Source organism: Anomalospiza imberbis, unplaced genomic scaffold (genome assembly GCF_031753505.1).
Source record: "Anomalospiza imberbis isolate Cuckoo-Finch-1a 21T00152 unplaced genomic scaffold, ASM3175350v1 scaffold_76, whole genome shotgun sequence".
Taxonomy (NCBI): Eukaryota; Metazoa; Chordata; class Aves; order Passeriformes; family Viduidae; genus Anomalospiza; species Anomalospiza imberbis.
The window spans coordinates 364,101-377,806 of NW_027100377.1; the positions used below are offsets into that span (position 1 = coordinate 364,101).

General features: G+C 39.2%; 1 protein-coding gene across 1 annotated transcript in view; it reads right to left on the minus strand.

Annotated features, from left to right (window-relative positions):
- The window catches only part of LOC137467700 (serine/threonine-protein kinase PAK 3-like), a 176,072-nt gene that overhangs the window by 54,207 nt on the left and 108,159 nt on the right, over positions 1-13,706 (minus strand). The gene's annotated exons all lie outside the window — the stretch shown is intronic.

The following is a 13,706-nucleotide window of genomic DNA, read 5'->3' on the forward strand; positions in this document are numbered from 1 at the left end:
CCCACATGCAGCAGGGACATTGAAGTCGGGGTTAAATGTCTCTAAAATCCTTGGCTGCAACAGAGGTTTTATCCCCAAAAGCAACAGAGAATAACAGGGTTATTAAGTAAGACGTTTTGCTCTCAGCAGCAGGATTTAAGGCTAAAACCTCTCTAGCATTTTCTGCTTGGTGTAACAACTCCGAAATCTCCAACCTCTCTGTCCCAATTCTCCTCCTGTCTCTCATTTTGCACAGTCCATGTCTCAGAAGCTGATGAATGGAGAGTAAATTGCTGAATGTTTCAAAACCCCGCTTCGTAGGATCAGTCCTAATTTGTCCAATTTATAACTACCGTGCTTTCATGACGACTTCTCTTCCCACCAGCTAACTGTCTCAGAACAAAAGAACCCATCATTATTCCTGCAGAATTCAGAGTGGTCTCTGGAAGAAAATGATTTTTTCTGACGTTTTCCTTCTGAAGGATATCCATGATAGTCAGGACATGTGATTGCTGAGCTCCAGAGTAATGGTGAGCTGCCACAAACAGATCTGCTGACTTCCAAATTCTCAGTAGCTGGGTCTTGCTGTGGAAACAAGATTTCACATATTTTGCATGCAACAGTGGCTGTGCAGTTGCTCTTTATTTTATTCTTCCTTATTTGCACTTTTGCTTAATGGTGGCATTTTTTATTTCTCTCCATGTATAGAAAACTTCCATAAGCTTCTAATTCTTCTTACTTATGAACCTGGGGCAATCTCCAGGACATTAGCAGGCAAATTACAAAAGGATTTAGAAAATGCAACGAATAGGAGCGGGCAAAAAGGAGCATGGTATGGCTGTGTTCTCTCGATGGCCAGCTGTGTGCTTATGTCTTCCCAAAGAGACTCTCCCAGGACCAGGTCAACATCCACAAATTAGTGAAACAGAAAATCAGGAGCCTAATTAATGGTCTCCCTGCTGATGAGGAAAACAGTCAAGACAAAGAAAGGCTGAGGAAAAGACGAACCAAAGGCCTGGTGTATGTGTTCTCAGGAGCTGTGATTGCAGTTTTGGCAGCTAAAAACTTAAAGTTTCAGCCCAGTCTTCTTGTTCCCTTTTCACCTGGACAAAAGGGCTTAAAAAGAGGAACTGGATTTCGAGTGTGTGTAGGAGAATCCAAACACAGGCACAATCAGCCAGTTTGTGAAAAGGAAGAAACTGACAGCTTTGAAGCACTCAGTTGGTTTCCTAGTTAATTTCCGTGCTGTGATAAGCAGTTCCATGACTGAACAGCAGAATGTTGTTAACAAACTGAAGTCGGGGCTTTGTGGACATTTAAAACCATAATTTCTCCAGAAATTATGGAGAAGCTGAACACAATAATGGAGACAGTTCCACTGGGCCACAGCAAGTGCGCCGCTGATCTGGAGAAAGAGTACTCGTCTGGAGTGTGGATTGTGTGACAGACTGTCCAGTATGAAAAACAAAGCATCCTTGCAGAAGGCAATATTTGAATTTACAGGAAGGCTTCATGCAGTGCAGATGAAACACCAGTCACTGCACTTACAACTTGCAGAATTCAAATGGAATTTCAGTCAGATGAAAAAAAGAAGCTGAGAAAGCCCAGAGGCTGCAAGAGCAATTAAATATGCTTCAGCAAAAATTCATCACACTGTGAGAGGTTGGAGTGTAAGAGAATTAAACAATGCATTACATTGGAAGCATCAGGCACGATCCCTTTGGAATGAATAGGAGCAACAGCTACAGGACTAAAAGGAAAAACCAGAATTGCACTCCAGTGAAGAAGGAGATAAAAGCTAAGTCTTCAATGAAACTCTAAAAGAAGACAGACAGCATGGCCATGCACTGGACCTGACAACTTCTCTTCATAAAAGGAAAGAGAAGACAACTGTGAGAAAGTCTGCATTTTATAACTCAATCTTTATTTCAGATATCCAAATTTAAACCTCACTTTTCTGTGACCGTGATTTGTCCATGGAGTTAGTTTGTTGTCTTACTCCCTATTTTATTTGTTTTACAATCACAACCTTGTGCACTAAATTCTCTTGGAATAATAAGGAAGAAATGAAACAACACACAATACAGCCTCCATCCCCGCTTATTTTGTTTGGCACAATATATTTAAAATAGGTACATGACACAGAATTAACAAAACCACGACTGAAAGCCATTTACAAAGATCAGGTCACAAAGGAGAAATGAAGTTTTGAGACTTATCCCAGAGAGTGTGGAATGTTGTGGAGTTTTTATCTCTTGCAATCAAAACCTTCAGTCTTGAATGATATATCCCAGGTATCCTGATGGATGTGTGCTGTAAGACAAAACCTGAAAGAAGCTCAGGATACCGTGGCTGGAGCCAGCAAAGAGTTAAACCATCTGCACGCTAAGTGTGCAGACAGAGACTTTAACAGGAACTTTAAAATCGCAGCCACAGAAAGTACAGCAGTGCTTGGAGAAGGAGAGAGCTCTTTCCCAGGGAACTGTAGGTGGGTTTTATTCAGTTGTTGTTTGACACACATGCTCACACATGGGGCTCGAAATCTCTCGGCTTGAGAGGTTTCACGAGAACCTTTCCCTAGCCCTGACTCCCTCCTCATCGCGGGAGATGTGCTGCTGTGGCCCAGAGAGGCCCCTGCTTTGAATTCGGTCCACAGACATTCAAAACTTTCTGGCTGTTTGTTCCTCTCCATAACCTGGGCGCTGCCCTGAGGACACGCAGTCTCAGCCTGGCTCTGGTGTCAGTCGGTCTTTCACTTCCTGCAGTTATATTTTACCGTCAGGAGCCCTTAAGCCTTGCAAGATGTCTGGGAGGCCGGAGAGAAGGCGGGAGCCGCGCTCCGTTCCGGGAGCTGTGACGTCACTGTGCGCGTCCATGGCAGCCGCGGAATTCCCGCCTGGCTCCCCGCTGGTCCCAGCATTGGAATTCCTGCGGCGGTGCCGGCTCGTCATGCTGGAGGAGGAGCACCGGCGGGACAGCTCCAGAAATCCGCTGCAGACTTTCCAATGAGTTTCTGCAGCTTCACCGCGGATTTGTTACTCGCTCCGGGCTTTGCCAGTTCTAAGTTAGTGCCCCTTCAGATCACGGTTAGATTTATTCTTGAGCGGTCTCGGGGACCTTCAAATGTCGTGGAACCTTCAAATGTCGTCTTGTTCCACCCCCTGCCATGGGCAGAGACGCCTTCCACTGTCCCAGGGTGCTGCTCCAAGCCCTGTCCAGCCTGATCTTGGACACTCCCAGGGATGGGGCAGCCACAGCTTCTCTGGGCACCCTGTGCCAGGGTCTCACCACCCTCACCCTCAATTTCTTCCTCATATCTAAATCAGTGGCCTATTCTGAAGAATCAGCATATATTCAGAAGTTTGCAAGAAGAAACTGACACAAGTTTTAAATGAGACATCAAACCTAATTCCCCAAGCAAAAGCTTCCTCTGCTGTTTTGTTTACTTACGGAACTCCAACAAGCTGCTCCGTGGCACTGGAATTTTTTTTTCCCCCTATGTGAAATAGCATGCTTTTTGAATTTATTCCTTTGTGTGCTAGTAAGCTGTTGATAGGTATTTTAACAGAGGAATAGTTCATGTTCAAAATCTTTAGCATTCCCGGGTGACACTCTTCAGAATTAGATTTTTCTTTTCCTCTATGTGACTTCAGAGTCATTGAAAGAAGTTTTAAAACTTCAGAATGATGTGGATGTGACAGAAAAAAATTGATATTTTGATTGTGTTTGAATGATTTGTTTTTTGATTGTTTTGATCTTAACTCTTGATAAGCGTTATGAAACTACAATTTTGTTTGCATTATGAGAGTTTGGTGTAGGTTGCAATAATAAAAAGAATGATGTTGTGAAAAATGATTTTCTTAGTTCTCAGGGCTACATCTTCATGCAAAAATTCTGTGCAATTTGTGAAAGACTTAGCAGCCTTTAACACAGCAAGTGTTCTGTTAGGCAGGCAACCTTGGATATTTTATCTACTTAAAAAATCGTTGTACCTTTGTTTATCTCCCTTAGAATTGTGTAGAATTGTTTTGAAGAGAAGCAGAGTTTGTAATCTGCTTAAGAGAACGTAGTTCAATCTACGCAACCATAACATTTTTTTATTGGTGTTCTGAAAACTCTGACGGTGGATATTCTGCTACATATATATTTATTTATTTCTCTACGATATTCAGGCTTAGAGGACTAGCAGTACAATTCTATTTTCTTAAGCCGATGCCAGATTGAAGTTGTGGTAATTGTTCACGTGGAATGGTAGTATGAGTGGTTAAAAGATCAGTATTTTAGTATGTTGACAAATAAAGTAAAGCATGTCTCTGCTAGTGGCCTTGATGGTTTTATGATATAGAAGAGGCTTATCTCTGAAGCTCATCAAGTAAAAGGATGTATGGCTAACTATGTTCTTAATTCTCTGCAGTTTATAGACGTAAAAAAACCGCAGTTTGGACACCATGAGTTCACCCCCTTCAGACAACATCACTTCCTGGGAAGCTGATTGGTGAGGTCCAGTTCTGGATTTTAAGTGTAGCAGTTTAATTCCCGCTTTTGTGGCTTATTTATTTTCTAGATGCCTGAAATGATGCAATTAGTGCTGAGCAGGAAGCAGATGTGGTGTGGTAGATGTGAGCTGTCATAGAGCCATCAGGAGGTAGAGATAGTTTCTGCCAGCACACAGGAGCACTGCCCAGGAGGCACAGGAGGGTTTTCCACATTTATTGAGGTGGTAGAGGTTGGCTGTAAGTCTTACCATGACCCCTGTGTTTTATAACTTTATAAGAGTTTGACACAAACTATTTGTCTCTCTTTTTTCTGTACAAAACTGCCTGTTATATGGGAACAGCAAAATTCCACAAATACAGACTTTGGTTAGAAAATCAGACTGCAGTCTGCTCCCTGAGCTGCAGAAGTTTTGCAAAATTACACTGCTAGGTAGTAAGTGAAAGAACATTTCTCTAAATTGCAAAATTATTCTGCATTTTCTGCCAGCTGTGGAACTGAAGGTAGTGAAAAGCTGCTTTTCTGCAATGGTCAGTGCTGACTGTAACCAACAGACTTGTGAACTGAACACTGAGAATTAAGGTTTTGAGCTACAAAATACCTTCTTGCAATGTAGAACTCAAGAGCTATTTCACCTGCTCATGTGCTTAATAGAAGATTCTTAAAGTCCTGCTAAAATGGTGTCTTATTAAAAGCTGTAGTTGGTAAAAAACATATTTTAGATCAATATCAAGGGTTAATGAGCTACTAATATATGAAAATGGATGTAGAAAACATTCTCTGAATTTTGTTAGACTGCAAATTGTGCATACTTTGAAACCTTCCAGGGACTTTGTGTGGTTTTGTCTTTGACTGAATCTTCTGAGAGCTTTATGGCTGTAGCACTTCTAGCTGTTACATGAAGATGGAAGGAAAAATCTCCTAGAAGTGGTAGTAGTAGGAAGCTTTCATAAAGTCCTGCATTTGCTGGCCGTGCTGTGACAATTAAAGAAAGTATCACAGAAACAAAAATTCTTCGGGCTGGTTTCTATTTTATTTGAAAATGTGTAAGTAGACAACCAAAATGAAGTGGGTAACATAAGCAATAGTTCAACAGTGCTGGCACGGGCTGGCTGGGGATTTTTTCATTTGTTTTTGTTGGTTTGGGGCTTTTTTTTTTTTTTTTTTTTTTTTTTTTTTTTTTTGTTCTATACTAAGAAAAAAATCAGGGTTTTCTGATATATGTTTTTAAGTTTCCATCAATTGTATTGTGACTTCAGAAGTGGTGCATGAGCTATTTCAAAAGGTGTCTAATGCTTTTTTTTGCCAGTACTTAGTATTATGTTCTCTGTTTTAATGCTCTAATACACATTTTTCATTTCCATAGCATCCTTAATTTACTAATGCTTGTGGTGTCATATCGTTTGTGCATGGTATAGATTTGTTTTTTTTATTCTCCCCCACAGTGCTCCCACAGATTCAGTTAAGCAGAATAGTTAATTGCATAGTTAGTTTCTCCTATGAGTAAGTTTTTATGTGTCTTTCCCTTATGATTTTTTGTTGGTGGATATTTCGTAGGAGAGCTGAAAGAAACAGATTTCTTTAATTCTCACTGCCATACAAACCAATGTAATTTAATTAAAGCCTTAAAGGTTTTTACAAAGAATGGGTATTCTCTTGCTTTCATTCTGTGTGGTCTCCATGAAAATAATGGTAAATCTCACCAAGTTAAAAGAAGGCAAATGATTCTCCTGCTGCCTACAGACCAAATAAATGGTCCCTTTCCATCACCCGTGTTTCTTGGACCAAGTCTTCCCCAGTTTTCAGTTTGGGTTTCCTTTTTCCCCCTTGGTGCTGCCTGGCTTTTATCTATTTTCAGCTGAGATTGGCAGTTCGTTCATCATCTCCATATAAAATTACTTGCCCTTATTTCTTCTGTGTTTTCCCCAGAAAGGGAGGAAAAACAGTCACTCAAAGCTATGACATGATGGGCACAAACAATATTTTCTTCAGCTTATAGATGCTCTGGATGTTCAGGTTCCACTTATTTCCAAATCTTCTTATTGCAGTACCTGAGTTGCATTTAAAAAAGTGATTTTAATTGTTGTTGATCTCTTGCTCTTTGAGTCATGTTGCTTGCTCTGAGTATGGCTCTGGTAGTAAGTACTGAAAACCAATAATGAGCTTGTGGTTTTCTTGCAGTGCATGCAGGTTTTAATGATTATTATCTCCTACATTTATTAAATACATCAAATATGTTAAGAAGATGGCACCTTGTGGAACAATTTCTGATTACGTATAGATGTTCTGATCTGACAGATGAAGTCTGTCTTCTTTTTAAATGGGAACACACTTAGTATTTGTTCAATTATAAAATATTTATGGTCGGCAGCTAAAAAAATGAAACTTCACTCTTTAATAGTAGTAATGTCTTTAAAGACAAGATTTAATCTAAGTTACCGATCCCCCTTGTTGATGGCACTTGTGTCTCTTTGGCCAGTCAAAAAAAAAAACATGTGAAAACATATGTCATTGGGTAATTTTTGGTCATGAAAAACGTTAATTGTGCCTAGACACAAATCTATAGATAAAGTGGTCACTTTTTATTTAGAAAGAGCTATTAATTAAATGCCAGTACAGTGTTATTTCTGTACAAAATACTTCATGTAGACAAAGGTAAAGTATTTTAGTATTTCTATTTCTGTAATATAGGATACCAGTTTAGTGCTTAATTTAATCATGTTTCTTTTATCAGTGTATTTCACATGTATTGCCCATAAACTCTTGCACTTTTGTCTGGAGAAAATAATTATTGCAGTCTTACATACTTAAAATAACGTCAAAATGAACATATCAAATAATGTAAACACTGATTTTCAAGAACTGAAATAACTTAAAACTTAAAACTTTTCCAGTTTGAAGTTATAATAATTTCACTTAAAATTACTCAACAGGTTAATGAATACTTTTTGATATATACTTATTTATATGTATATATACATATTTGTGTGAGTGTGTATATATACAATTTTATATATTCTTTGTATGCATTTTTCACTTTACGTATAGAAACTTGGTTTGGACTCTTATTGTTATTGTTTGCGGTGCTTGAGGGCTGATTTCGTTAATTGCCAAGTAGATTTTGTTTTAACTGCAATAGTAGTGGAAATTACGATAGAACAGGGCAGTTTGGAGGACTAAACCTTCAATTTGTGTTGTGTTTGTGATCAGTTGCATGTCTGTAGTTTGAATGTATCTCTGAAGACAAAGCATGTAAAAGAGAGGTTTTTTTCCCACATCTGTGCATTTGATTCATGACAGAGATGGTTTTGAGACAGTAACTAATGTTAAAAAATGAGACTTATTGTGGAGACAAAAAGCTTGCCAGTCGTTTTAACTTGCATAATTGGAATTATGTTTTTATGCCTCCTGGAAGTTAATTATCAAAAATGAAGGAAGTTCATTATCAGAAACAAAGATCCTGAAAAATAGTAATGAATGCGTTACGCTTAAATCAACTTTGTTAATCCAAGGTGAATCTCTCTTTAAAGTCCCTGCTGCCACATCTCTCTTATCTTGCACAATTCTATATCATCTTTATCATCTGGCGCAATTCTATAGAATCCTTCCTTCAGAGAGCAATAGTAAAGTGAAAACTGCACCAAATAATTTTACTTACGTGAAGGTTTAAAACCCTGGACCCATGATTGGGTAATTGAAGTAAAGAAGCATTCAAATGTCAAAGGAATGCTCATGTTTTTTCAAAACACATTTTTCAGCTCAGATAATGATATAGAAGAGTTCCAGTTGTCTCAGGATAGAAATCAACTAGAAATGGACGCTGCTGAAGATCTGAGAAGAAAACTCCATAGGCTGGAGAAAAGAAATTTGGAATTACACAATCAACGCAATCAAGAGGTAAGGACTTTTCTTGTTTGTTTGCTTTATTTTACCCTTGGAATAAATGTAATTTGTTTCCTTGAAATAATCCTCTCATCAGGTGACTCAAAACAGAATCACCCCACAACTGATGGAGCAGTGGGAGCACAACAAGAGCAAGTCACTGTGGGAGAAGCAGGAATCTCTAAATAAACGGATAGGGAACAACAAACTTGGTTTATTGGCTGTATTTAGTGGAAGACAGATGAATGAGCACCCACACCAGCTGCCCCTAACAAACTCCTCAGAGCAGAATTGTTACTTAGAGCAGTAATAAAATTCAAATGAAAGAAAATTTTAATGAAGTATTTTTTCACTGCTGCTTCATTTAGGTACCAGTTTGCCACAAGAGCATCAGGGGAAACCTTTGTAATGGGGTCCAGTTATTTCCCACGACTGGAGCTCCTGGTTATAAGGAGGCTGCTGCTTTGTAGATGTTCTGAAGAAGTGCATGTTTTACTTTCCACCTTCTTGCATTCAAATGGCTTGAATGTGTTTTCCTGGGTCCAGTTTTTGGCAGCAGTGACTAGACTAGCTTTCTTGCACCAGATAAGAGCCATTTGGAAGCCTTTTCTTTGTTCTGTTTGTCGTGTTTAATAGCATACTGCTATTAACTGCTATTATGACTGCTGGACATCATTGGACTGAAGTTTGTGTTCACATAGTGAGTCACCAGGTGTCTGATAATCTAGTATCCCAACACAACTGCTTTTCTAGTGGCTAAATGCAGTTACCAGAAAATTGCCTGTGGAATATAATTGTAGTTTTTATTTTCTTAAGGCAGAGTATGTTTGGAAAAACAGAGAGGTATATTCGAGGTACATGAAAGTCATCTGGGAACAGGATCAGTTTGCAAAAAAAAAGTATCTAAAATGTGCAGTTTCAGGACTGTACTTCAAATTCAGATGGAATAAGATGGCAGCTGTGAATGCAATTTCTGAAATATTTATTTTCTAGATATCTCACTATAAAAAAAAAATGAAATTAAGGTTGACACGTGAGAGAGGAGAAGCTCTTCATCAGCATCTGGAGAGTGCAAGGTCATTTACTAGAAAAGAGGCTCATATACAGCTACATTCTGCAGAGGACGAGTTGTGGGATGTTAAAAGGAAACTTTTGGAACTTCAAGGTAATAGAAACCCCAAAATCATAGACCAGAGGCTACATCAGTCCCAAGTCACGAAAGCAAGCAGAGATTGCACAAGGTTTTACGGTTACAGCCTTTTTTGAAAGTCTCTTATTTTCCCATGTCTTGCTCATCTGCTTCTGTAAGCTCCTAAGAGTTTAGAAAGCCCTTGCTGTCTCATATGAATTCAATATAACCTGCTAAACCTATAAATTCCTTTTTTTCCCTCTTGCTCCTTACCTTCTGTTCTTCCTTCCCTTGGTGTGTACAGAACTGTAATTAAGGTGTCCCTCTCCACTTCCTGCTTATCACGATGCCAGCAGTTCTTCCCTCTACATTTCAGGGGAAAAGAAAAATAAAATCTAATCCTGTTTATTAGTTTACATTCTTTCCAAAAACTTTTTCTTTCCCCCCAAGAGCTCTCATTGTGCTGCTTTTTCCTTTCACCTTTTCAGATATTTCTAGCTATTCGTTGCTCATATCTGGCCTCTTCATGTCATCTTTGGTTTTGTTTTTATACAAATAACGTGTGTTATGATAGGAGTATGTGGAAAGGAGGGGTTTTACCTACATATTTTCCCCCCTATTAGTTTTGCATTCAGAAACTCCAGTTTTCTTAATCCTTCTCAAACAGGGAGGTATTTCTCACTCTTAAAAGCTGGGGAGATGCATTTTTTTTTGTTACCTAAGTAAGTCTAATACTCTTTAAATTTAGTACAGGAGATGTATTTGTGAACCTTTGGTGTTCACTGAAAAGACTGGAGCACTCCTGGACTTTGTAACCTTGCAAGGATGGAAGGAGACTCTGAAACTTGCAAGTGCGCTTATACCGCCAGATTTTTTTAAAGATAATAAGAAATCTGCACTTTCGTTCATTTGGAGAACACACAAATTACAAAAATCTCGGTTGGTTTAAATTCCTCAAACTGTTGTTTGTTTGGCTGGGGTTTTTTGTTAGTTTTGTTTTGTTCTTTGTTGGGGTTTTTTTCTCCTGTTTTGTTTTTATCGTGACACATGTCAAAGAAGCCAAATAGTCGTGGTGTTGCTTCTCATTTCTTTTTCAGTTTTTAACTTACCGCTTCTTCTTCCTGGTCTCGTGGGGCCTTGCTCACCTCGTGTGGTGTTTTTCATACAATCTCAACTTAAATTCTTGGGCAGAGCACCTCACTTGTGCCCTGTCTTTAGTATTTTCTCCAAACTGTTTTTCCGCTGTTCTTCTTGAGGCTCGACTTCCTGACATCTGACAGGTGTTCCCCATCATTGTGTCCACTAATTCTCTGTGTTTTCCCACCATGTCTCTTCTGGTTGTTTCACCCTTCTCCAGCTAGGAAGAAATTTCAGAAGAATGGGATGAGTTTGAAGTAAAAATCTATTAGAAAGTGGTGATCACATAAATGTCAACATAGCTAGCTGTACTCAGCAACATTAAAAGCTAATACAAAATATTTTGGCTGAGATTGTGAAATGAAGCAAAGTTCCTAGTAAAACTGCTTTTAGGAAAAGAACTTTTCCTTGGCATTGAAGCTTTCACAGAGAAGTAGATCCACTATTTCCCTGTCTTGGGGCAGTTGCTGGGCTGAAGATTTAAATCACTTGGGCAGCAGTAAACTTCCCCAGAAAAGCCAAACCTTTGCTCATTCACCCAACCTGCCTGAGGTTTTCCTAGAGTCTTTTTCATGTGGCCGGTATCTGTCTTTACCGTTCCTTAAACTGAGCTTGAAATGAATTGATACAGACTAAATTTTCACGTAGATATTTGGAAATAAGCTAGCCAAGTGTTGCAGAAAAATGCAATTAAGTTCCCCATGCTATAGAGGCCTCACTTGAAAGAGTTGAATTTTTATTCCTTTCCAAAGGGAGAAGAGCTTTCATTTGTAGAAATCTCCAAAGCATTTCCATGACCTTCTGTGAAAGATGCTACAGGAAGACAAAATGTGGCTGCTTCTCTGTCGTGAAAGTGTTAATGTTCCAGTGTGTCACAGGATATCCCAATACACAGACAAACTTAGGTTCATTATAGCTTTTTTTTCTGAACATGCTTATTTGCAGAGCTATTTTTCTCTTTCTCTTTTTTTTTTTTTTTTTTTTTTTTTTTGTGAACAACAGTACTCAATGACAAATACCAGCAGAAAGCAGCAGAGACTGAGAAAATGGTTCAAAGTGCTCAGAGGCAGTGGGAAGAGGAGAAACAAAGATTTGCAGTGGAGAGGGATAACATGCATAGAGTACACCTTGCTGAACTGGAATTCCTTTTCAAAGAAAAAACTGAAGCAGAAAAGGCTTGTCAGGTATGATATATGAAAAGGTGGAAAGTTCCATGAGATGCTGGCTGAAAGTTTTTTGGTGCAAAGTGTGTGGTGCGTTGGAGTTTTTCTGGTTTAAGGGGAAAAAAATTCCCCAAATAGCTAAATACTGCAGAATAGTCCTGAAGGTTACAGCTTTATGAAGTTACACTTAGTGTGTAACACTGGTTTGGGGCTTTGATGGAATGTGTTGTGGCTGGCTGGCATGGTAAACACCTAAGCCAAGTTATCAGTACACAGTGGTCAAGAGAGGAGCTTGTGGACAGGACCTAAGATCCTTCTCAAAACAAGCAGCAACACAAGTCAGTTTTTATTCAAAGCTGATTCTTATAAAGGTAGGGCAAGATACAGGCTGTGAAGAAGCCTGTTTTTAGATAGAGTTTTCTTTTTTAAGTTGCCAGCTGCAAGCAGGGTAAGCTCTGAGTTCTGGCTAACAGTAGGTTGGCTGAGTTGGTTTGAGGAGGCTCTGGAAGGGTATTGCCTTCTGTTGTGTACAGTGTTTTGCAGAAGCTGCCTTCAGAGAGTTTAATGCGGCAGCAAAAGATCAACGTTGAAAAAGTACGCTATGCTCTGTCAAGTGATGTTTGTCCTCGAAAAAGGACAAAAGGAGCAGTGTGTGGCTCAGGGCATTGTGTTCTCTGTCAGTTCCCTGGCAGTGTTCTCTGCCAGTGGTTGTAGAGGAAGAGGCTTTCTGGGTAGATGTATTAAAGCTACCAAATTTTAGGAAATGTAATTGACATGAGTAGCCTAAGATTGCCATGAATATATCTAGCTCATTAAACAGGGCAGCGTGAGCTGTAGGCTTTCAGAATCTTGACGGCTCTGAACTCAGAAGTCTTTCAGAACTTTCAAAACTCTCTGAAAGGCAAATGTGATTCACTAACAGGTGCCAAACCCTAACCTGCCTTCAGCAGTAAAAACGTTCCGGTTTTCCCCTTTGCTTTTGTAGCTGCTCCTCTGCCCATCACCCTACAATTATGTCATGTATAGTTATAAAGTTCCGGGAAATAAAAAAATCTTACATCTGGACTTGACTGCATTGAAAGCTTAATTGATTTAAACTTGTCAGATAAACATCAGAAACATGTGGGTTTATAAATTATGACTTTGAATGCGTTGCAGTCTTGTGTGTTGTGTATTTACAGGCTTGGTTGAAATCTCCTTTAGTTATTCTGAGCTATAAATGAAAGCTAAAGAGATTTAATTGTGGTCTTAATACGTGCAGAGAAGTGGGATTCTGAGCATGTAGGCAAATCCTGGCTGGGAAAACTGCACTTCATAAACTGTAATTCTGAACTTGGCTGGGAAAATGCTGAGGCAGGCATGGGAGTGGAGTCACAGAGCACTGAGACGTGTCTCTGGGACACGCAGGAAAAGTCTCCCTCTGCTTTGTGGCAGATTCATGATGAGCTCTGTTGGGTGTATCCTGGCCCGGGATAGGAGGGGCTGGAGTTCGACGGGAAGGGCAATAGCTTCACCTCGTGGTTACACAGCTATCCCTTCACCTTTTTTCCCTCAGAATACAGAGTTTTAAACAGTCATACGGCCTCCAAAAAGTTCCAAAAATCCTCAAAACTCTGAAATTCTGCAGCTCCTGCTGACTTGTTTAATGAGCTTGATACACTCATGACAATTTTAGTTTGCAAATGTTAATCACATTTCCAGTATAAAAAGTTCTAACATTTTTGGTAGTACTTTACAACAAACTATCTGTTAATTGTTTCACGTTTCCCAATTCACTTTTGTTACTATCTGGAAGATAAACCTGAAAAAAATAAATATTTCTATATCTTTCCAGGTATAGTTCCATAGAAATTGTTACTTTTGGTTTATTTATTTACTTCTTTATTGATTTTGCATTCCAAAGGGAAGAAATCTGTCTTGCT